This window comes from Cherax quadricarinatus, chromosome 6, assembly GCF_038502225.1.
Source record: "Cherax quadricarinatus isolate ZL_2023a chromosome 6, ASM3850222v1, whole genome shotgun sequence".
NCBI lineage: Eukaryota > Metazoa > Arthropoda > Malacostraca > Decapoda > Parastacidae > Cherax > Cherax quadricarinatus.
Window position 1 is genome coordinate 26,772,550 of NC_091297.1, and position 24,795 is coordinate 26,797,344.

The following is a 24,795-nucleotide window of genomic DNA, read 5'->3' on the forward strand; positions in this document are numbered from 1 at the left end:
TAGCTAGCTGGCTGGCTAGCTGCTGCCCTGGCTAGCTAGCTGGCTGGCTAGCTGCTGCCCTGGCTAGCTAGCTGGCTGGCTAGCTGCTGCCCTGGCTAGCTAGCTGGCTGGCTAGCTGCTGCCCTGGCTAGCTAGCTGGCTGGCTAGCTGCTGCCCTGGCTAGCTAGCTGGCTGGCTAGCTGCTGCCCTGGCTAGCTAGCTGGCTGGCTAGCTGCTGCCCTGGCTAGCTAGCTGGCTGGCTAGCTGCTGCCCTGGCTAGCTAGCTGGCTGGCTAGCTGCTGCCCTGGCTAGCTGCTGCCCTGGCTAGCTAGCTGGCTGGCTAGCTGCTGCCCTGGCTAGCTAGCTGGCTGGCTAGCTGCTGCCCTGGCTAGCTAGCTGGCTGGCTAGCTGCTGCCCTGGCTAGCTAGCTGGCTGGCTAGCTGCTGCCCTGGCTAGCTAGCTGGCTGGCTAGCTGCTGCCCTGGCTAGCTAGCTGGCTGGCTAGCTGCTGCCCTGGCTAGCTAGCTGGCTGGCTAGCTGCTGCCCTGGCTAGCTAGCTGGCTGGCTAGCTGCTGCCCTGGCTAGCTAGCTGGCTGGCTAGCTGCTGCCCTGGCTAGCTAGCTGGCTGGCTAGCTGCTGCCCTGGCTAGCTAGCTGGCTGGCTAGCTGCTGCCCTGGCTAGCTAGCTGGCTGGCTAGCTGCTGCCCTGGCTAGCTGGCTGGCTGGCTAGCTGCTGCCCTGGCTAGCTGGCTGGCTGGCTAGCTGGTGCCCTGGCTAGCTGGCTGGCTGGCTAGCTGGTGCCCTAGCTAGCTGGCTGGCTGGCTAGCTGGTGCCCTGGCTAGCTAGCTGGCTGGCTGGCTAGCTGCTGCCCTGGCTAGCTAGCTGGCTGGCTAGCTGGCTGGCTGGCTGGCTAGCTGCTGCCCTGGCTGGCTAGCTGGCTGGCTGGCTAGCTGCTGCCCTAGCTTGCTGGCTGGCTGGCTAGCTGCTGCCCTGGCTAGCTAGCTGGCTGGCTGGCTAGCTGCTGCCCTGGCTAGCTAGCTGGCTGGCTGGCTAGCTGCTGCCCTGGCTAGCTGGCTGGCTAGCTGCTGCCCTAGCTAGCTGGCTGGCTAGCTAGCTGGCTGGCTGGCTAGCTGCTGCCCTGGCTAGCTGGCTGGCTGGCTGGCTAGCTGCTGCCCTGGCTAGCTGGCTGGCTGGCTGGCTGGCTGGCTAGCTGCTGCCCTGGCTAGCTGGCTGGCTGGCTAGCTGCTGCCCTAGCTAGCTGGCTGGCTAGCTGGCTGGCTGGCTAGCTGCTGCCCTGGCTAGCTGGCTGGCTGGCTGGCTGCTGCCCTGGCTAGCTAGCTGGCTGGCTGGCTGGCTGCTGCCCTGGCTAGCTAGCTGGCTGGCTGGCTAGCTGCTGCCCTGGCTAGATAGCTGGCTGGCTGGCTGGCTAGCTGCTGCCCTGGCTAGATAGCTGGCTGGCTGGCTGGCTAGCTGCTGCCCTGGCTAGCTAGCTGGCTGGCTGGCTGGCTAGCTGCTGCCCTGGCTAGCTAGCTGGCTGGCTGGCTAGCTGCTGCCCTGGCTAGCTAGCTGGCTGGCTGGCTAGCTGCTGCCCTGGCTAGCTAGCTGGCTGGCTGGCTGGCTAGCTGCTGCCCTGGCTAGCTAGCTGGCTGGCTGGCTAGCTAGCTGGCTGGCTGGCTAGCTGCTGCCCTGCCTAGCTAGCTGGCTGGCTGGCTGGCTAGCTGCTGCCCTGGCTAGCTAGCTGGCTGGCTGGCTAGCTGGCTGGCTGACTAGCTGCTGCCCTGGCTAGCTGGCTGGCTGACTAGCTGCTGCCCTGGCTAGCTGGCTGGCTGACTAGCTGCTGCCCTGGCTAGCTGGCTGGCTGACTAGCTGCTGCCCTGGCTAGCTAGCTGGCTGGCTAGCTGCTGCCCTGGCTAGCTGGCTGGCTAGCTGCTGCCCTGGCTAGCTAGCTGGCTGGCTAGCTGCTGCCCTGGCTAGCTAGCTGGCTGGCTAGCTGCTGCCCTGGCTAGCTAGCTGGCTGGCTAGCTGCTGCCCTGGCTAGCTAGCTGGCTGGCTAGCTGCTGCCCTGGCTAGCTAGCTGGCTGGCTAGCTGCTGCCCTGGCTAGCTAGCTGGCTGGCTAGCTGCTGCCCTGGCTAGCTAGCTGGCTGGCTCGCTGCTGCCCTGGCTAGCTGGCTGGCTAGCTGCTGCCCTGGCTAGCTGCTGCCCTGGCTAGCTAGCTGGCTGCTGCCCTGGCTAGCTAGCTGGCTGGCTGGCTGCTGCCCTGGCTGGCTAGCTGGCTGGCTGGCTGCTGCCCTGGCTGGCTAGCTGGCTGGCTGGCTGCTGCCCTGGCTGGCTAGCTGGCTGGCTGGCTGCTGCCCTGGCTGGCTAGCTGGCTGGCTGGCTGCTGCCCTGGCTGGCTAGCTGGCTGGCTGGCTGCTGCCCTGGCTGGCTAGCTGGCTGGCTGGCTGCTGCCCTGGCTGGCTAGCTGGCTGGCTGGCTGCTGCCCTGGCTGGCTGGCTGGCTGGCTGGCTGCTGCCCTGGCTGGCTGGCAGGCTGGCTGGCTGCTGCCCTGGCTGGCTAGCTGGCTGGCTGGCTGCTGCCCTGGCTAGCTGGCCGGCTGGCTGGCTGCTGCCCTGGCTAGCTGGCCGGCTGGCTGGCTGCTGCCCTGGCTAGCTGGCCGGCTGGCTGGCTGCTGCCCTGGCTAGCTGGCCGGCTGGCTGGCTGCTGCCCTGGCTAGCTGGCCGGCTGGCTGGCTGCTGCCCTGGCTAGCTGGCCGGCTGGCTGGCTGCTGCCCTGGCTAGCTGGCCGGCTGGCTGGCTGCTGCCCTGGCTAGCTGGCCGGCTGGCTGGCTGCTGCCCTGGCTAGCTGGCCGGCTGGCTGGCTGCTGCCCTGGCTAGCTGGCCGGCTGGCTGGCTGCTGCCCTGGCTAGCTGGCCGGCTGGCTGGCTGCTGCCCTGGCTAGCTGGCCGGCTGGCTGGCTGCTGCCCTGGCTGGCTGGCTGGCTGCTGCCCTGGCCGGCTGGCTGGCTGCTGCCCTGGCCGGCTGGCTGGCTGCTGCCCTGGCCGGCTGGCTGGCTGCTGCCCTGGCCGGCTGGCTGGCTGCTGCCCTGGCCGGCTGGCTGGCTGCTGCCCTGGCCGGCTGGCTGGCTGCTGCCCTGGCCGGCTGGCTGGCTGCTGCCCTGGCCGGCTGGCTGGCTGCTGCCCTGGCCGGCTGGCTGGCTGCTGCCCTGGCCGGCTGGCTGGCTGCTGCCCTGGCCGGCTGGCTGGCTGCTGCCCTGGCCGGCTGGCTGGCTGCTGCCCTGGCCGGCTGGCTGGCTGCTGCCCTGGCCGGCTGGCTGGCTGCTGCCCTGGCCGGCTGGCTGGCTGCTGCCCTGGCCGGCTGGCTGGCTGCTGCCCTGGCCGGCTGGCTGGCTGCTGCCCTGGCCGGCTGGCTGGCTGCTGCCCTGGCCGGCTGGCTGGCTGCTGCCCTGGCCGGCTGGCTGGCTGCTGCCCTGGCCGGCTGGCTGGCTGCTGCCCTGGCCGGCTGGCTGGCTGCTGCCCTGGCCGGCTGGCTGGCTGCTGCCCTGGCCGGCTGGCTGGCTGCTGCCCTGGCCGGCTGGCTGGCTGCTGCCCTGGCCGGCTGGCTGGCTGCTGCCCTGGCCGGCTGGCTGGCTGCTGCCCTGGCCGGCTGGCTGGCTGCTGCCCTGGCCGGCTGGCTGGCTGCTGCCCTGGCCGGCTGGCTGGCTGCTGCCCTGGCCGGCTGGCTGGCTGCTGCCCTGGCCGGCTGGCTGGCTGCTGCCCTGGCCGGCTGGCTGGCTGCTGCCCTGGCCGGCTGGCTGGCTGCTGCCCTGGCTAGCCGGCCGGCTGGCTGGCTGCTGCCCTGGCTGGCCGGCCGGCTGGCTGGCTGCTGCCCTGGCTGGCCGGCCGGCTGGCTGGCTGCTGCCCTGGCTGGCCGGCCGGCTGGCTGGCTGCTGCCCTGGCTGGCCGGCTGGCTAGCTGCTGCCCTGGCTGGCTGGCCGGCTGGCTAGCTGCTGCCCTGGCTAGCTAGCTGGCTGGCCGGCTGGCTGGCTGCTGCCCTGGCTGGCTAGTTGGCTGGCTGGCTGGCTGCTGCCCTGGCTAGCTAGCTGGCTGGCTGGTGCCCTGGCTAGCTAGCTGGCTGGCTGCTGCCCTGGCTAGCTAGTTGGCTGGCTGGCTGGCTGGCTGGCTGCTGCCCTGGCTAGCTAGTTGGCTGGCTGGCTGGCTGCTGCCCTGGCTGGCTAGTTGGCTGGCTGCTGCCCTGGCTAGCTAGTTGGCTGGCTGGCTGGCTGTCTGCTGCCCTGGCTAGCTAGTTGGCTGGCTGGCTGCTGCGCTGGCTGGCTGGCTGCTGCCCTGGCTAGCTAGCTGGCTGGCTGGTGCCCTGGCTAGCTAGCTGGCTGGCTGGCTGGTGCCCTGGCTAGCTAGTTGGCTGGCTGGCTGGTGCCCTGGCTAGCTAGTTGGCTGGCTGGCTGGTGCCCTGGCTAGCTAGTTGGCTGGCTGGCTGGTGCCCTGGCTAGCTAGTTGGCTGGCTGGCTGGTGCCCTGGCTAGCTAGTTGGCTGGCTGGCTGGTGCCCTGGCTAGCTAGTTGGCTGGCTGGCTGGTGCCCTGGCTAGCTAGTTGGCTGGCTGGCTGGTGCCCTGGCTAGCTAGTTGGCTGGCTGGCTGGTGCCCTGGCTAGCTAGTTGGCTGGCTGGTTGGTGCCCTGGCTAGCTAGTTGGCTGGCTGGCTGGTGCCCTGGCTAGCTAGTTGGCTGGCTGGCTGGTGCCCTGGCTAGCTAGTTGGCTGGCTGGCTGGTGCCCTGGCTAGCTAGTTGGCTGGCTGGCTGGCTGGTGCCCTGGCTAGCTAGTTGGCTGGCTGGCTGGCTGGTGCCCTGGCTAGCTAGTTGGCTGGCTGGCTGGCTGGTGCCCTGGCTAGCTAGTTGGCTGGCTGGCTGGCTGCTGCCCTGGCTAGCTAGTTGGCTGGCTGGCTGGCTGGCTGGCTGGCTGCTGCCCTGGCTGGCTGGTTGGCTGGCTGCTGCCCTGGCTGGCTGGTTGGCTGGCTGCTGCCCTGGCTGGCTGGTTGGCTGGCTGCTGCCCTGGCTGGCTGGTTGGCTGGCTGCTGCCCTGGCTAGCTAGTTGGCTGGCTGGCTGGCTGCTGCCCTGGCTAGCTAGTTGGCTGGCTGGCGAAGTGATACAAATAGCTTTTATATTCCTGCACCTGGAGTAATTTTTCCCCTCTCTCCCCTCTTGTATCTCTCTTGCCTGTGTAGGGTCGTTTGCGATGGATGAAAGTCTCCTGGCCCTCCATCCCCTCTCCCCTCACTCTTAACCATTAATTGTTTGCTAGGATTCCATAGTCTGGTAAAGCTTGCATAGTTTCTGTTCCAACGTGTATGTATGTATGTATGTATATATATATATATATATATATATATATATATATATATATATATATATATATATATATATATATATTTATTTATTTATATAATTTGTTTTGCACAGTGTGGCATAACTTTTTTTTAATATTAAGGTGTACAGTCTAGGCGATGGAAATATAAAAATCAATCAAGATTACCGGCAGTTGTATATGAAATTTATCTCGTCTTGTTATAGTTGTACATAAAAGTTATAGTATATTCCATTTCACATAATCCCTTGAATGAGGTTATAATTGCAAACTGATTTAATCATTTGTTTTCATTAGTTTATCACTAATTCAGTATCGTGAATTTGTTCAGCAGGTAATGTATTTTTTTTTATAGGCTGGTTCTGACAGCTGCAACGGGAGGTTCCTTAGATCACGCAGACTAGCAAATTACAGGGATGTGAGTTTTAGCTATTTTTGTCTTTGGTTATTTTATTCTGTATATAAACACCAATGTGAGAAAAATAAGAGTATGAGCTATTGTCCAGAAGATATCCCTAATGTGTCTTGTAGTACTGGAGATGGGTGCCTGGGAAGGCACAGGTGGAAGATTGCTCAGAATTGGGGAATCCTTTAGAACACAGGCCTTGACTACACATTTAAGAATATAAATAATGCGCAGGTTTTGAAGACATTACTAATATTAGTTATCTACTGGATGATGTGTAGATTAAGAGTGATGCATCAAATTAATTGGTGATAGCCTGAAGACCTTAGGTTTGGAATGCAAACTAGGATGCAGTAATGTGCGCGGGAACGGGACTCGGGGATTAATCTTAACATGTCGTTTAAGTGGACATTCCGCGCCAAGCAATATTTCAGATATTGCTGGTAGTTTATTCAATAGCCCTTGACTACCGTCTGTGACGATACTGTCAGTAGTCTGCTGACAGTGTTCTCTAATTGTGCCAATTAAGCCCCAGTTTCTCGTTGGGTCTATTTTACACTTCTTCCTTTTCTCGCTCCTGTACGTTAGTCTGTGTAAATTTGGGATTAGGCATTCCCAGTAGTTTAAATGTTATATTTTTACCTATGCAGACAAATTATCTTTGTATTTTTGCCAGGTCTCTCTCCAGACTTGAACGGAACCACCAATAACTAGCATTATTTTGAGACAGCACAAGTTATTTGAAGAGTCACCATTTACATTATCAAAACTCTCGTTGTCCCTTTTAGTTTTTGTTTGACCTTTGCGACATTTGCCTTAATATGTAAAATATAGGTCATCTGACACTATTGTAATTTTTGAACATGTTCCTTTTGTTCTATCTATGAGATGGCCCTCATAGAACTGAGTTCTTCATTCTTTCCATTTCTGAAATTTGCTACGGCTGAACATCTCTTCTAATGTCCAGTGAAAGTACTTGATATCTGCTTGCAGATTTTCAGAATTATTTTGATATCTTCCACAAAAGACACGAAGTTGTACCTAGTATTATGTCTGTTATAAGGATTAGAAACTGTAATTAGGACCGTGCCTTGGGGTAATATACTTTTTATTTTGCTTAAGTTAGATTTTGCTTTGTTTACAACTTAGTTCTTTGTGGCAGAAAAGTAAATATCCATTTTTTAATTCTCCGGTTATACTTATTGACCTTAATGGGCCGTTACTCAATGATCTTGGTTTGTTTCTATAACACTGGCCCCATGAAAGTCGGTGAAACCAAACTTTTTCTCTGGTTTGCTTTTATACCCAGGAGGAAATTTTAGACTATATGGAAATGAAAATTTTTAATGTGGGCGGGTTGGGGAGGGTGGGGGGGGGGCGGGGGGGGTAAGGAAATCGCCCGTCGGGATGATTTTTTTTTTTTCACGTGTTGAGTAGCACGTACTTTAAGCACTTTTTATGCTTATTTTAAAAGCATACAGTTCCATCTCGATCAGTTCTAATAAAATCAGGTGATTACAATTATCATACCTAGTAACGTGTAAATTAGGATAGCCTCTCCACAATAAAAGTCAGTGACTTGTATTATAGTTCTAGAAGGCTGTAAGCTGCACTGACTCAACTAATCTTAACTGACCGGTGGAAGAAGTGGTGGTGGAGGTTCCACTTCATTATTTGTTTCTTTCTATCGGTTAAATTGTAACTTTTTATTATTTAGTACATCTCGTATAGACTTAGATCTAGACATAGCAGAGTTTCTCTAACATGTAGCCTGGTGGTGGCAACGTTGAGCAGTGGGTAGGCTTAAGTTTGACCTTTGCTGCTAGTATACTCATGTGATGGTAAATTTCTGAATTTTTTACTGAATCAGATTTCCAAAATATTTTGTTCACAGGTACAACAATAGTTATTTTTTTTTCTTCTAATGATTTTGCATTAATTTCTATAAAGCTTAAAAAGCGAGCAACTTTGTGAATGGTTAGTGTGTACCTAGCACCTTCGTTGTAACTGCTACTATGCGAGGACTAAGGTACGCCTATTGGGGGGAAAAAGGAGAGAGTCATCCTGATTTCTCATCTTATATAAATATATTAATACATATTAACTTTCACTTCATCGATGTAACTTTCGCAGAGTTCTGTTTCATTCAGTTTTGCTTTAATTTTTTTTTTACTGTTGTATATACAACTGTCACAGTAAACTACTGCATTTTAGCACTAGACAGGCAAGACCGGGTAAAATTTACGCAGCCACTTTGCACTGTTGCAAGGTTCATTAGGTTCCTTTAAAGGTGACTGACTCCTCGATTCTCCCAGTAGCTTCATCAGTTGTCTAGACGTCAGAGGGTGGGTGTGTCAAGCGATGCTACGCCTTAGTTATTTATGTACACTATGGGCTCAGGTGGCTTTAACCTGGCGTTACTTTGTGTACATTAACTTCACACAGCATGGCCTATTTGTTACCTACTTATTTTATGTATACACAACTATATAAATATGCATGTATAAATAACCTGAGAATACACATTACCACACGAAACTCATACTTGGAGTAAACCCTCTTAAGGTATACTCCAGGTATGATGGGTATCGTGTGGTGATGTGTATTCTCAGGTTATTGGATATTTTTTAGGTATTGTGATTAACTGTTGAGATATAATGGCTAGAGAGGACTTACCTGATACAGAAATTCATTCACTGCTAGAGAAAGACGTGTCAAGTGACAAGGAAAGTGTGAATCCTGAGACTGGCATGAGAGTCAGATGAGGTTGTTCCTCATCCCAGTAACTGTGACACTGGCGGTGATTGGAATATAGCCAGTGCATACCCACCACCACTGCTACACCTTCCACCTCTACCAGCCAGCCCTGTAAGAGCCGAGGGACCCAGGATACAGGCCAAGATGTGTAAGAACATTTTATTGTGCTTGACAGGTCTTCTATCAAGGAAGAAATGGAGTGTCGCACTTTTTACGATAGCCACAACAAGAGTTGCCAACCACAACATCTCTCTCATTTGGCCAGTTGACCGAGATCCCAAAAAGCTGCAAGCTATTTTTTGATAATTTTATTGATGAAATAGTTAAGTGGACCAATATCCAAACTGACAATGTTGCCCAAAAATTCAGTGAATGCAAGGCTACAGATAACAACGTGTAATGAATATAAGGGCATTGTTGGCCATCCTAATATTTTCAGGACAACGAAATAAGCACCTGACAAGTGATGTGTAATAGAGCAGGATCACCCATCGTCAGTACGCAGGTGCTGTTACTTGTTACTTTGCCTTCAATCTGATGACCTCACCACTAGGATAGAGTAAAAGATGACAAGCTTGCACTCATCCGGTACTTAGTCGACTGGCAAGTATATTCTCGCATACCTGCTGAGACATAATCGATGAGCAACTTCTGGCCTTACTGGGTAAATGTGCATGCGGAATATACCGTGCATCCCAAATAAACCAGCCAAGTGAGGCATAAAACTGATATGGCTTTGATCTCGACAGCAAAGCAGATGCTAGCTGACATACCCTACCTAGGCCAGGAGACAAAACATCGCAAGTGGCATGAGCTTAGGCTACTGTTTTACGATAGCCGGTCAGAAAATACTACACGGCTATAGCAACATTACAACTGACAACTGGTTTACGTCATTATCAGTAATAGACAACGTTGTAAATAACTATGTTCTTATACTTGTTGATACTTTGCGTGATAATACACTATACATTCCGCCTGTTATGACAGAGAAGGTGGTAAACCAGCCATACCACGGACGGGGATTGAACTCGTGGCAAGTGAATCGTAAAACTCCATACCATAGTCTGAAACAATGTTTCAGACTATGGAGCAGAACTCTTCTCCAGGCTGAGGGACTGACAACCTCAAATCTACGTCTTCAAGGGTGATGGACTAATTACATCGTCTTTACATCTCTACTACTGCTGCCTACTTTCTGTACTCGACTGAAGAAGCCTACAGTGTAGGCGAAACGTTTCGGAATAAAAATACCTAACTGTTGCCTGTGTGTATTACAATAAGATTCATCCAACTAAGTATATTTATACACCACAGAGATTAGCACAGGCGTACCACTGTGACCACAAATGCAAGTTTTTACTAAAGAATCTCCCACCAGCATGTAGGAAGATTGGTTTGTTTGCAATGGTGTCATTACGAGTTCGCGACTCATGATGACGGCTTTGAGGGGACTAGAGCTAGAGTTCGTCAGGGCCACGCTGGCATGAGATTCATCTGTAAAAACTTTCATTTGTGGTGACAGTGGGGCCTGTGCTAACCTGTGTGGTGTATAAATATACCTAGTTGGATGAATCCTAGTGTAACCAGCTGATCCAGTGGCTCACTCGCCACGCGTTCATTCCCCGCCCGTTGTATGGTTTGTTTGCAATAGTGTCACTACGATTTCGTGAGTCGGAGAAGGTAGTACCCCTCCCACTTTCTGGAGTACCTTCTGATTTTGATAGATCTCCACTAAGCCCAACAGCAAAAGCAGGGGTAAGCTCCTTGTCCTCTCCAGCATGCCCTCTCAGCCTGACCTTGCTACTAGTCGCAATCACTAGGTCATCTACCAAAAGATGAGAGGAGGGATGCACACGTTTGATCAGATGTGTTCGCAGCATTCATGCAGCCGTAAGTATTATTATTATTATAATCAAGGGGAAGCGCTAAACCCGGAGGATTATGCAGCGCCTGGGGGAAGATGTGGAAGGCATTCAAGCTTAATTCGGGGAACTGGAGCACAGATCCAATTCCCTAAATCAAGAGCTCCTCACCAACATCAAGGAACCTTCCTTGAGGGGTGCAGCCGTAAGACATGCCGGTGGCCAATGTCTTCTTTTTATGGGATGGTGAACGCAGGAACAATCAACACTTGGATAATTCACAGCAACAGAGTGCAGAAGCAAGCCCAAAGGATGCAAAGGCGCAAGTTTATGAAGACACTGGCAGGGAAAGTAATTAAACCGCGTCTGTCTTCTCCCTGCTCACTTGGACTCTGATGGGAATTATCGCCTCTCTTGCAACTGCACAGACTGATTTTGCCACCAGACGATGCTGCCTCTGCCAGTTTAAAACGGACAGTAAGACGAAGAAACTGTGCAGCATCTGCAATCAGTTGTCGGTCCACTCCGCTGCGCGCACGTCTAAAAACAGAGTTCGGCATCATTACACCTGTTATATTGGATTTAATGGATTATAACTTGAAGAAATTTGCAATATTTTATGCCCTTTTATTCGTTTTTTTTTTTTTTTTTCAAAATAATTTTCCAAGGCATTTACTAAGTCAATGATAACCATTATTTGTAAATGCATTTCCAGTCTTGTTAATAACTGGTGTTTGTATGTACAAGAATTTTCATTAGTAATAGGAAGTAGTATATATTTTTCCTTAGACGTGTGAATTTTACCACGAGACACCTGTCGTGTTGCTCCACAGGGGCATGTTACCTATTTAATTTGTAGCTCGTCACTGGTCGTTTGAAAGGTCTTCCCATCTGGCACTGGGCACTTTTGTTTTGTCAAAAACTCTTAATATTTGTTGCGATTTGCATAAAGAATTGTTGTCCCACTTAGCTAGCATAGTTTTGCATCTGTCCAGCGACATATCACGATTTATACACAGCTCCAAATGCGACGTGTTGCCGCTTCTGCCTCCTTCCCCCCGTGATATATACCTTTGAATTTCGAGTCTTACTACTCTCTGAGCCTGGCCATGAGTCAGGCTGCTTCTGGCTCCCGTGATGTTGGGGAACCCCACATGGTTCTACCTCCTGGGTCCTCAATAATTAGTGATTATACATTGTATAATTACTTAATTATTGTATATAATTATTGTTAAAAGTGGTGGAAGGAGAGAGAGAGATAGGATACAAGAGAGAGGAAGGACAAGTGATAAAATAAATGAAGAAAGGAGATAGAAATAGAGGAGACAGAGGAATATGGAGATAAAAATGGATACGAGAAATATTACAACTCTTAATTGGGGAAGGGAGAGATGAATAAGAGAAAGTAGGAAGGGTGAAAAGGATGAGGCGTCATTGATAAAGAAGAACCTTAGCTCCTACATTCCTCATGACGATGAAGGAATGTAGGAGCCATATTGTAGGATAGAAAGCGAGAGACTGACGAGAAAGATTGGTGAGGGAAACCTTTATTACATTGTTTCGTCAAGACTGGACGCTTCTATTGTACAAAAACACTTGTATTTCCTTGTAAGTGAGCACTCAGAGGTCAAGTTTTTGAAAGGCCAAAGGAGGGGTAAGACGTGAAGTTGGGTTGGGGGGAAGGGTTAGAGCCAGGTCAAACCATGCCCAGGTTATGGGTAACATCTTTCATTATAGGAATCGCTGATAATATGAGCAGTAGGTCTTGCCAGCTTGTACATTACCATCTTTTGCTTGATGGTATCAGTTACATGAAATATGTCAGTCCAGAATCCTGCACTTGGATCTATCCTCCTACAAGTAAAGTGCCGCTCCCAGATTCATGTGGATGTGTAATGCGTGTAGGATAGTATACCATCGTCCATCTTGTGTGGCTCCTGCAGGCGAGTCCGAAGGACACGTTGTGTTTTAGAGATATAAACCTTGCTACAGCATCTCCACATTAAATTCTGTAAACTGAAGCAGTGGTGTTCTTGCTTCTGAGAGGCTGGTAATTTCCCAGATGTCCATGGTAACGACAGTCACGTCCATGTTGGTCTTACAGAAGACTGGGGTGCTAGTGGTTGTGACCTGTCCTGTGAGGAGGAAAAACCAGACGATCGATGGTCTTCTAGGAGAGCAAGACGATCGAAAACCTCAAAAAAAAAAAAAAAAAAAAAAAAAAAACAAAAAACACTCCGATATAACCATTTCCTGGAGGATTTCCCTGGGAAGACCTCAAGGCATATTCATACTCTAAGCCTTACAGTTTTAGCGCTTCTCCCATGAATGTAAATCCCTCCCCCCCCCCAGGAAAAAAGGAAAAGTCTGGATCCCTGGAAATTCTAAAAACAAACTTGGCTGTGGCCAGAAGGTGATTATCAGGAGAGGCGATCATTAACACCTGGGTCGGCCAGCATGAAATTTTACTTCGAGAGAAAAATTACGAAATTATTCAAAGTCAGCCAATGATTATCATTCTCGCAAGTGAAAACTGTTCCGGAGAAAAGACTTGTGAAAGTTACTTCTAGGTAACCTGCAGTCGCTTCCGGGGTCGCCGCCTCCACGGCCTGCCACCAGACTCTGCCTCCTGGTTACTAGTCTGATCAGTCAGGCTGTTGGTGCCCGCTGCCTGTAGTCCAATCTATGCACCACAGACTGGCTTGTCAGGAATTAATTTGAAACTTAGAGTTCTCTTTAAGTTATATTGTTTACATATATTTTTTATAGCTGTCAGCGCTGAGTGACCTACGCTGTCAAAATGCTCCATAAATTTCAGCACTGTTACCTCTTTAAGACAGCTAGGAACTTCTTAGTAACTTCCCTTACGTTGGACAGCAACTGCTTGTCACATCAGAAACTTCAACTGATTCAGTGTTCCAGTAACCGCATCTGACACGGCTCTTTCAGCAACCGCAACTTGCACAGGCACCTCGGCAACCGCAACTTGCACAGGTACCTCGGCAACCGCAACTTGCACAGGTACCTCGGCAACCGCAACTTGCACAGGCACCTCGGCAACCGCAACTTGCACAGGCACCTCGGCAACCGCAACTTGCACAGGCACCTAGGCAACCGCAACTTGCACAGGCACCTCGGCAACCGCAACTTCCACAGGCACCTCGGCAACCGCAGCTTGCACAGGCACCTCGGCAACCGCAGCTTGCACAGGCACCTCGGCAACCGCAGCTTGCACAGGCACCTCGGCAACCGCAGCTTGCACAGGCACCTCGGCAACCGCAGCTTGCACAAGCACCTCGGCAACCGCAGCTTGCACAGGCACCTCGGCAACCGCAGCTTGCACAGGCACCTCGGCAACCGCAGCTTGCACAGGCACCTCGGCAACCGCAGCTTGCACAGGCACCTCGGCAACCGCAGCTTGCACAGGCACCTCGGCAACCGCAGCTTGCACAGGCACCTCGGCAACCGCAACTTGCACAGGCACCTCGGCAACCGCAACTTGCACAGGCACCTCGGCAACCGCAGCTTGCACAGGCACCTCGGCAACCGCAGCTTGCACAGGCACCTCGGCAGCTTGCACAGGCACCTTGGCAGCTTGCACAGGCACCTTGGCAGCTTGCACAGGCACCTCGGCAGCTTGCACAGGCACCTCGGCAGTTTGCACAGGCACCTCGGCAACCGCAGCTTGCACAGGCACCTCGGCATACATAGTGAAGGAAAATGCCCCTTAAATGCCTCGGTGAACTATCAAGCATGATATATCTGTCATGTTTTTATAATGCGTCGATTACTAAAAGATCCAATAACGATAAAAATATAATTATTTTTTGGTTATATTAACTTACTGAAATTTTTGGCTAGCCATAATAAAATATATAGGCACAAAACATATTAGCCACATAAAATTTTATAAATTATACAATAAAATATAATATATAGCCACATAAAATATAATTATTTTAGGTTATATTAACTTAATGACATTTTTAGTTAGCCACAATAAGAGATGGCTGACATTTAACAGAGGAGCACAACACTGCTGCTGTTAAATTTGTATAACGTTGCTGTCAGCGTGCACACGAGATGAGATCCAGTTCTTGGGCCAGCTACTTAATCTGACGTGATTCTGCTAGAAATGTTTTGCATTTGTGGCTGTCTCGTGCTAGGAATAACTGTTAACCTATGTTTGCATCTCTACATTTTCAGAAAATGCTATCTTTTTATGGTCCTGCAGTTTCATATTTGTAAGAATTCTGCCTCTATATTTCTCTATTATCCTAATATTACTGAAGTGTTGCCTTAACGTGTCTTCAGCATTGTGTTGCCTTTCGTCCTGAAGAAAGGACACTCTTGTTCATTGTTGATCATTTATTGCTGATGCCGCCATAGGAATCTGCATGGTGTGATCATATCTTCTCTTAGTTTTGGATTCTTAATCCCAGGGAGAGTCTAGTAACAAAATTAAACAAGACAATGTTGGTTAGTTTGTTTGGTTTTAAGACTACTGCACGAAGGTCATGAAGGCTGCATGCCATCTATACACCAGTTAAGAATGCTTAGTCTTTTCTTGGGAAAGGCTATCTTGAGATATGGTAATTCCTAAGTAATAGTAATTACTACTCTGCTGGAACGAAACTTTTGACGCTGCCATATTATTATTATAATCAAGAGGGAAGCGCTAAACCCGGAGGATTATACAGCGCCTGGGGGGGATGTGGAAGGCATTCAGGCTTAATTCGGGGAACTGGAGCACAGATCCAATTTCCTAAATCAAGAGCCCCTCACCAACATCAAGGAACCTTCGTTGAGGGGTGACGCTGCCATAGCTGGTGAACTTTGCTCTAAAGAAGTCTGGGAATCCCAGCTCAGGCTGACAGAGCTCAACACTATGGAACACAGCTTGTGTGATTGAATTTTATAGGGAAACGTATCTACCGTTTTTACCATTATAAAATTATCATGTAGAATGGGGGGGGGTAGCAGCACGTTGCAGATGTATAATATTTTGCTAACTACAACAAAAATTTCAAGAGGATCCATTGAGAGACTTGAGAACCTGGGGAAAAGAGGAGTAATGTAGTCTGAGTAAGAGCCCCTTGACAAAAGACAAACAAGTGACAAGAGAGCCGCAATGCTAGCAAGATACACCACTCAACTGAACAAAACACTACAACAGTCTACACTGCCGACGACTCGCTCCCTGCCCGAGGCGCCCCGCCAGCTATCAGCTCGCCAGCCAGCTAGCTCCCTGCCCGAGGAGAGGCGGCCAGTCAGCTACCGAGGCGGCGGGCCAGCGTCGTGGTAGGGGATGTCGCCTGAATAAAACCGAACTATCTTGAAAACTCGTGAAATTCTGGAATAAATATCAAACAAAGTTCATCGTCCTGGGCCGTGGGACCTGAGATATTTAATGTTACTCATAGAGACAAGGCAGCATTTCTCAGCACGAAATATTTGTTTTAGGAAGATATTCTTGATGCTCTTGACCTCGCCCTCTTAAAAAACTGTCTTGTCAAGTAAAAGGGCACAAATGCAGCTAATGTGACATTGTGGCAACATTTCGCTCTCAAGAAGCTTTATAGAGTCGTTAAGTTACGTAACGGCTTGATCAAGCTCCTAGAGAGCGAAACGTTGCCACAATAAAATGTCACATTAGCTGCATTTGTGTCCTTTTACTTAACATATTGTCGGTAATTCTACCAATATTAATACAACTGTCTTGTTAGGTAAAAGTACAGATGCTAAAATTCTCGTTCTGGTGGCTTGGGTTAGTTTGCCAGTTCGTTGGTGGAACAAGGACTATAAGAAGTACCAAATAGACCACTTCTCACTATATGGTAATTAAAAAGTAGATATCCTAACAGGTGCTGGCGATCAAAAGGAAGGTGTTCAAAAACGCTGTGTATATCCTAAGTCAGTTACTCGAGGTGGTGTTATCTCCAGTGATACTCTTGAATGGATATGGAGGAAGATCAGTATCATGTCTGGGAAATACCCTGCCCATGATGGACGACTCTTCCCAGATAGCATTATTATAATAAAAAAGCGCTAAAACCCACTAGGGTCATACAGCTTCCGAGGTAGCAGACATCAATGTTGATGGCTTCTCTTGTTTCGTTATCAAGAGTTACAGTCCCGAGTTCTGGGCCTGGACACTGAGATAGTCTCGTTGCTCAAGGTGGAGGACACCAGGGAGCCTTGTGTTCTGTTTGGTATGGGGTGATTGGCGTCCGTTTTGGTGAATTGCCCTCCACTCCGTCAGGGAAGGATGGGGGTCCATTATTACTGAAGCACATTTTTCTTCTGTCCCTAACGTTTTGTTGAATATACTTAATTTTACAGGGGATGCTTTTCCCCCCACTTAAGCATCAGCCAGTGGTTCTGGGTATCCCGAACCCAGACTGGAACTCTGAAAAGCCTCTAAATACTTATCAGTCTTTGACGAGGCGCATCTGCAAGTTCTTGGAGAGGATTTTAAATATCTCGTTAGGTACTTAGAGATGAAAGGCTGCATCTCTTCGGTGCTGTTCGGCTTCAGCAACTTCTGATCGAGGGCAGATTCCTTGGTTCAGCTTGCTGGTGACATCCAGGAAGGTTTTACCAAATGTCTTCATACTTTGGTGGCGGTGGTCTTTAACCTGGAGTTTTTGGCATTCTTCGAAGTCTCCTGATTCTGGGACTGGGGCCCTTTATTTGTTCCTTCAGAAGTTTGTCTAACTGATCATTCAAGATGAGGATTTATTCGTTCTACTCGCAAGACCCCTTCTTTCCTGGAAGAAGGGCTCCTACAGGGAAGTATTTGGAGAATCACTTGCTACACCATCCATGGATGGTGTAGCAGGTGTTAACCCTGATGGTGTTAAGGCCTCATTGTATGTGGACGATCTTGCAATGTACTATACGTCTACTTCTGAGGTGGCCTGTCACCAGCTTCAAGGGACGATAGATAACGTCACGGAGTGGGCTGCCTCTAATGGCTATGGATTTTCCTTTTGCCCGGTCTCAGGCTCGACAGCCCACACTTCATGTGCTACACCAATGTGGGGCCCTTACCTATGAACAGCGGGTGACATTTCTGGGGATCTTTGACAGTCACCTGTGGTGGGACTTAAGAAGCTAAAGAGTGGATGCTCTTTGGGTGTTAGGTTTTCCTAAGGTATTTTCCCACCGTACTTTAAGAAAGAACTGGCTTAAACTTTTCTGCCTGTAAGCTGGTTGCAGTACAGCAACTGGATCTTCGGCTAGCTCTTCTCTGCTACACTTGCTAAACTGTTCATCAGTAAGAAATCCAATTTTGTATGGGTATATTAAGTACTTCGCCAGGTGAAAGCCTGCCGAGTACGATGTGGGGAATTAAGGCAGTGTGTCTGTTGGATCATAGCCGAGTCGGGTTAGTGGTCCTTAGTTTCAGCCGTGAGTCCCGTCTGAAGCCTGCTGCTCATTTCAGGGCAATTTCAATCAATGGGGTACTGCCCTTATTCCTCACAGTAGGCAGTGTATGGCAGATGATGGTAGTAATCTCAGGTTGTGGGTGACCACTCCCCGCACGGGTATACAGAGTACAGATGAATATTCAAGGTCTCTAATACTTACGCGGAGGTAGAAGGCCGGAAATCACCTGAGATACATGGCGAGTCCGTCACAGCTGCCTTCTCCTGTTACCGAGGGTGCCTGCACGCAACTGCTACGTTACAAGATTAGTAATTTACGTGCACTGCCGGGGATTTGTGTGTCTGTCACTAGGCTTTCTGGGACTGCCCGCCGTCAGCTCGACTGCCCGCCGTCAGCTCGACTGCCCGCCGTCAGCTCGACTGCCCGCCGTCAGCTCGACTGCCCGCCGTCAGCTCGACTGCCCGCCGTCAGCTCGACTGCCCGCCGTCAGCTCGACTGCCCGCCGTCAGCTCGACTGCCCGCCGTCAGCTCGACTGCCCGCCGTCAGCTCGACTGCCCGCCGTCAGCTCGACTGCCCGCCGTCAGCTCGACTGCCCGCCGTCAGCTCGACTGCCCGCCGTCAGCTCGACTGCCCGCCGTCAGCTCGACTGCCCGCCGTCAGCTCGACTGCCCGCCGTCAGCTCGACTGCCCGCCGTCAGCTCGACTGCCCGCCGTCAGCTCGACTGCCCGCCGTCAGCTCGACTGCCCGCCGTCAGCTCGACTGCCCGCCGTCAGCTCGACTGCCCGCCGTCAGCTCGACTGCCCGCCGTCAGCTCGACTGCCCGCCGTCAGCTCGACTGCCCGCCGTCAGCTCGACTGCCCGCCGTCAGCTCGACTGCCCGCCGTCAGCTCGACTGCCCGCCGTCAGCTCGACTGCCCGCCGTCAGCTCGACTGCCCGCCGTCAGCTCGACTGCCCGCCGTCAGCTCGACTGCCCGCCGTCAGCTCGACTGCCCGCCATCAGCTCGACTGCCCGCCATCAGCTCGACTGCCCGCCATCAGCTCGACTGCCCGCCATCAGCTCAACTACCCCCCATCGGCACTCAAACTGGCGAGCTGGGTTGCCTAAGTCGTCATTGTATATGGGAAGTGTAACTACTGCCTTAAGCTAAAAGACTAAATATATGTAGTAATGTAGTAATTGTAGTGTACATTTAGTGTACGAGTTACGAGGCTAATTCTTAGTAATTAAGTATACACAGAACTGATACCTGTCTAGGCGTCTTCCCCCTCCCCCCCTTCCCTACCTTCCCCCACCTGGGGAATTGGCATAAGTTTTGGAAAATACCGATATTTTCCACATATGGCGAGCTTCCCTTTCATCTCCACCATGAAGAACCTAGTCTGCACTACCTGTTTTGGGTTTGGCAAACACCTAACAACCGGACTTACTCTGTGGTCTTAGCAGAGGGGAGAAGTAAGAAGCCCTTTGCTTATCGTGTGAAGCTTTGTGGATTGCTGTCTCGATGACTGTGCTGGCGGATGGGTTGGCTTCTCTCCCTGCCCTCCTTGGATGGTCCCTCATCAGTAAAGGAGGGGAAAATCATCAAAATGTCTAATCCACTGATAACTAACACTTAGGGGTGAAGATCCCTGGTTATGACACTGACAAATTTCTTGAAGCGTGATTCGGTTAATGTTTCAAGGATAAGGTTCTTTAATGATTGGTTAAAGAGGAAAGGTAATGGTGGTTTTCCCGTGACTGCCAGTGAGCACTTGTTGCAATTACCAAGTGTGTCCTCTGTTGACTCACGAAATCGTAATGACACGATTTCGTGAGTCATGTTGACGGCAGTGAAGGGACTTGAGCTAGAGTTCGTCACGGCCACGCTAGCTGGAGATTCGTCTGTAAAAACTTGCATTTGTGGTCACAGTGGTGCCTGTGCTAACCTTCCTATGGTGTAGAAATATACCTAGTTGGACGAATCTTATTGTGGCTAGCTGGTCTAGTGGCTAATGCAACGGTCTGGAGTTTTGAGACTCTCTAACCGCGGGTTCAATCCCGGCCGGGGTATGGTGTGTGTCCTCTGTTCACTGCAGATCTCCATGCAATCCTCGCTGCTTTTGTCTGATAGCTGACTTGGACTAACCTGGCTGCGTATACTTCTAGTCCCCATGTAGTCCAAAAGATCCAGGAAGGATTAATGCAAATCTATGCATGGAACAAGAATTTGCAGCTCTGACAATGCCCGTGACATGCTGATGTCCTGAGAAATGAACAAATGGATGCCGAACTAAAGGTTGATGATGAAAGCCCAATCTACAGTATATTTTGCCATGCAGTGACCTTATAAATTTACCCACAGATATGTTTTTGGGAAGTCTAGGCCCTGGTAAGCCCAGAGTGACTCCCAGGCTATGGAAACACACTTCGGCTCTGCTAAGTGACTTTTAAGGTCTGGAAAGCTATAAAAGGTTCACCACGATGTAGGTGTTTAAGCACTCTCCCTAAACCAGAATTGTCAGTAGACACGCATGTCGACTGAGTACTGGGCGCACGCATCTCGCCCATAGCCACCTGTTTGCAGGTACTCTTGTCCCTCTTGTATAGCTTGTGATGTGCTGCTGACTGTAAAACATATTTAAAATTTGCTCACATCTTGGACGTTTCCACCTTCATGGGATTATATAATTACAAAAGTGCCTGTAGGGACCTCGGGGAAGTTTTAGGACCGTCTTTTGACATAATGGACATAATTGGTATAAAATAACGACACAATGGAAAAAGAAACAAAGCCCACTCTGTGGGCTTGTATCAAGTCAAAAACGGATCTACCTGAGTGAAAGGTACGTGAGTATTTATAGGATGGAGTCAGGTGGAGAATGCTGGGTAGGTTGGATCTGATAAGGACCTGCACGGGACTGCTGGGTGTGTATGTAGTGTTTTCGAAAGGTTATTTGGATCGTTCTTGGTAGCGGGGTGTAATGATGTGGCTTCAGAGGCTTCTTTATTTGCGATATCGTGGGGTACACAGGCAGTGTGTTTGTGCCCATGGCCTGGGAGGGCCATGCTGCGAGGGAGAGACTGAGTAGGTCTTGTTGACTGTGTAAAGGATTGTCGCCGAGTGAGTGAGGTAGGGGTGATGCGGCTGAATTGAATGGGCAGCACTAGCATGGCACGAAATACGAACTCAGCTGGCAGACAGTAAAGGCTGTCTACAGTAGTTATGTGGGATAACGATGAAGTTTTTTGGTAAGGGGTTCACCTGTTCATAGAAGCCGTTGTTTTGGTTGAAGTTGTTGGATAAGTGATTCCAGGATTCTGCGGTATTTTCTTCTTCCCTGGCTATAAGTCTTGCGTTTCTGCAGTTGATTATATGGTTGTGTGAATTTCGGTGTTGAACACAGGCATTCCTTAAATCGTCCGATCTGTCTGCGTACTGGTGTTCTGAAATAAGTGTTTGGAGGTCTCTGGATGTTTCCCCCATGTATAATTTGCTGCAGTCATTACAAGGGATTATATATACCCCTGCAGAAGATAGAAGCTTGTCCTGTCTATTACTGGTAATGTCCTTGATGGTGGTGGATGTGGAGGTAGATACTTGGAATGAGGTATTGGAAAAAATGTTGGAAACGTGCTAATATCAAGAAATATATAGCATAAGTCTTTTCCACTTAAAACTTTATATATCATCATTAAGCTCACTTAAAATATGAAGATCAGAAGAGCCATAGAAGCGTTGGAAGAAGATTTACAATCATTTTCCCGTATATCATAAATCTTAACTACGAAGTTAGGCTGAGGGCACTGAATCTGCACTCTGGAAAAGCGTAGAATTAGGACGGATATGACTGAAGTGTATAAGCGAGCAAAGGGGATATAATTAGCGTGCTGAATATAACTATGCAAGACATGACTCATAGTAATGAATTAAAGATAGAGAGGGAGGGCGAGGGAGGGAGGGAGGGAGGGTGAGCGAGCCAGAGAGGGAGGGCGAGGGTGGCGAGTGAGGGAGGGAGGGAGAGCAAGAGGGAGGGAGGGAGGGCGAGGGAGAGGGGAGGGAGGGCAAGCAAGCAAGCAAGCAAGCAAGCGAGGGCGGGCGGGCGAGCGAGCGAGCGAGAGAGGGCGAGCGAGAGAGGGCGAGCGAGAGAGGGCGAGCGAGAGAGGGCGAGCGAGAGAGGGCGAGCGAGGGAGGGCGAGCGAGGGAGGGCGAGCGAGGGAGGGCGAGCGAGGGAGGGCGAGCGAGGGAGGGAGGGAGGGCGAGCGAGCGAGTGAGGGCGAGCGAGGGAGGGAGGGAGGGCGAGCGAGGGAGGGAGGGCGAGCGAGCGGGCGAGCGAGGGAGGGAGGGCGAGCGAGCGAGGGAGGGAGGGCGAGGGAGGGCGAGCGAGCGAGGGAGGGAGGGAGGGAGGGCGAGGGAGGGAGGGAGGGAGGGAGGGCGAGCGAGGGAGGGAGGGCGGGCGGGCGAGCGAGCGAGCGAGCGAGCGAGCGAGCGAGCGAGCGGGGGGAGGGAGGGCGGGCGAGCGAGCGAGCGAGCGAGCGAGCGGAGGGAGGGAGGGAGGGAGGGCGAGGGAGGGAGGGAGGGCGAGCGAGAGAGGGCGAGCGAGAGAATGGGGAGCAGAATGCCAGTTAATGGTAGTCGTCGCCACGACCACCCGGTGGATGGTAGTCGTCGCCACGACCACCCGGTGGATGGTAGTCGTCGCCACGACCACCCGGTGGATGGTAGTCGTCGCCACGACCACCCGGTGGATGGTAGTCGTCGCCACGACCACCCGGTGGATGGTAGTCGTCGCCACGACCACCCAGGAATGGGACCTGGTAGTTTATTATATACCGAATAAAATATTGTGTAGAAGCGGGAATCAAAATAAAGCTGTAGCGACAACGGTAGTTTTCATTATATTTGTGGGAGCGCTAAATCTGCAGGGGTCATCGACAGCCCTGGGGAGGGGAGGTAATAAGTGTGTTCCCAGGAAGGGAATGGTATCTCCCATTCCTCTGACGAAGATCCCTACTGCAGCAGCGGAGTACCCCTGACAGGAGGGAACCACTCTGGAGAGGAGGTCAACTTTAATATACCCCCGTCAGCAGAGTATCAGTTTTAAAGTGGATGTACTCTGGTCATTTATGAAATTATAATTAAGAGGAAGCGCTAAACCTAAAAGTCGTGCAGCACGTGGGAAAGAGGGAAGGGTACGAGAGGCAGGCACGTTCGATCCAGGGAAGGAAAGCTTAGGGTCAACTCCTCGGAAGAAGTTGAGAGAACATCTTGACTTACGAGGTGTTTTTCCTGAGCGTCGATGATACATCTTTACCACGTTTTAAGACACTTCGGTGTGTGGCACGGCTGCCTCCTGCTCTGTAGTACCTTCGGCTAGCAGTCCTCGAGGACCAAGGTTTAATCCAGGGATAGATGGAGAGGTAGGTGCAAGACCCCTGCCACCTGGTCTCCTAGCACTTATTAGGTACATGGTTGTCAACACAATTCAGGTTTGGATCCTGGGGAAGGGAAGGCACTTTAAAATAATTTGTCTGGGGGTCTCTCTCTCTCTCTCTCTCTCTCTCTCTCTCTCTCTCTCTCTCTCTCTCTCACTCACACTCTCTCTCTCTCTCTCTCACTCACACTCTCTCTCACTCTCACTCTCTCTCACTCTCACTCTCTCACTCTCTCTCACTCTCACTCTCTCTCACTCTCACTCTCTCTCTCTCTCTCTCTCTCTCTCTCTCTCTCTCTCTCTCTCTCACACACACACACACACACGGTTTGACAAGGTTAGGTTAAGGATCTCTAGCTTTGACAAGCTATTAACAGGTTAAGGATTCCTAACTTTATTGACAAGCTAAGAGCTGTTACTAACATCAGCTTATTTGAAAGCATTTTTATTGTTATGAGACATACAAGTAGAAAACAGGATGAAGTTGGAGCCATGTGGGGGCCAGCATTTTCATTTGATCAACCGACTCTCTCGTTAACATCATAATGCTGTACGAATGTGTTCCAGACTCGAGTCATTCTGGAGATAAATGATCTCAGATGAAGTTATGTTCTGGAGAAGAGTACAGCCAGAGTGAAGTTGCTTTCTGCCATTTTTGTGGTACAGAAGCTTGCTTCACGCTGTCTCGAAGTGGATTCAAGTGTGGTACCTTGACAATATTGGCCTGGCACATAACAGTAAGGCCACCCACATCCCTCCTGTGTTGAAGGCTCTGCTGAAATGGCAGATCTATCCAGGATTGGTCCAGGCGAGAGATGAGTCGTCTTGCTCTGTTCTTTACTGTCAAGCAGTCGCAGATGAGGAGGGAGGGGGGTAGGCAAACCAAGAAAGTGGAGCATACTCAAGGTATGAGCGTACTTGTACCTCGTACAGAATCTTACAACCCCTACTGTCAAGCAGATGCGAGATACGGCGAAGTGCTGCAAGCTTCCTGGCTGCCTTGTTTGCAAGATTTACAACATGGTTCTTCATGGTCAATTTGGAGTCAAATTTCACCAAGATAAACTACTTCACCAGGTGCCAACACCCTCCCATTCATCCTTACTACTGCACCGGTATTACCATCATGGTGCCTAGGGACTATCATGATTTGTGCTTTCTCAGGTGCAAATGTTACTTGCCATCTATTTCCCCAAGCTGATATAGCTCTTAGCTGGTGATTGATGTAGCTTAGAGCAGCTGGCATTTCTTGGATAAGTGATTGTCACTGTACAGTCGTCTGCATATGCATGGGATTCTGGGACGAGATGAAGGTCATTGAAGTAGACATTCCATAACAATGGTCCCAGAACTCTCCCTTGTGGAACACTTGCCCCAATAGGATGTCTTGCTGATACTGTTCCATTGAGAACTACCCTTAGAGATCTACCATGAAGGTAATCACTGAGGAGACATAGCATAGAGCCTGCAATTCCCAGAGCTTGCAGTTTTGCCAAGAGGCCCTGGTGCCACACCCGGCCGAAAGCACCAGCAATGTCCAGTGCTACCACACAGCTGACTTTGGATTCATCCAGTGACTGGTGCCACTTAGTGGAGAGGTTTAACAACAGATCAGCAGCAGAGTAAC

General features: G+C 50.8%; 2 protein-coding genes across 3 annotated transcripts in view; one reads left to right on the forward strand and one right to left on the reverse strand.

Moving 5' to 3' along the window:
* Window positions 1–24,795, forward strand: part of LOC128691962 (uncharacterized) — a 385,950-nt gene that overhangs the window by 65,145 nt on the left and 296,010 nt on the right. The gene's annotated exons all lie outside the window — the stretch shown is intronic.
* LOC128692767 (uncharacterized) overlaps window positions 1–24,795 on the reverse strand; it is a 146,162-nt gene that overhangs the window by 42,409 nt on the left and 78,958 nt on the right. The window lies entirely within an intron of this gene.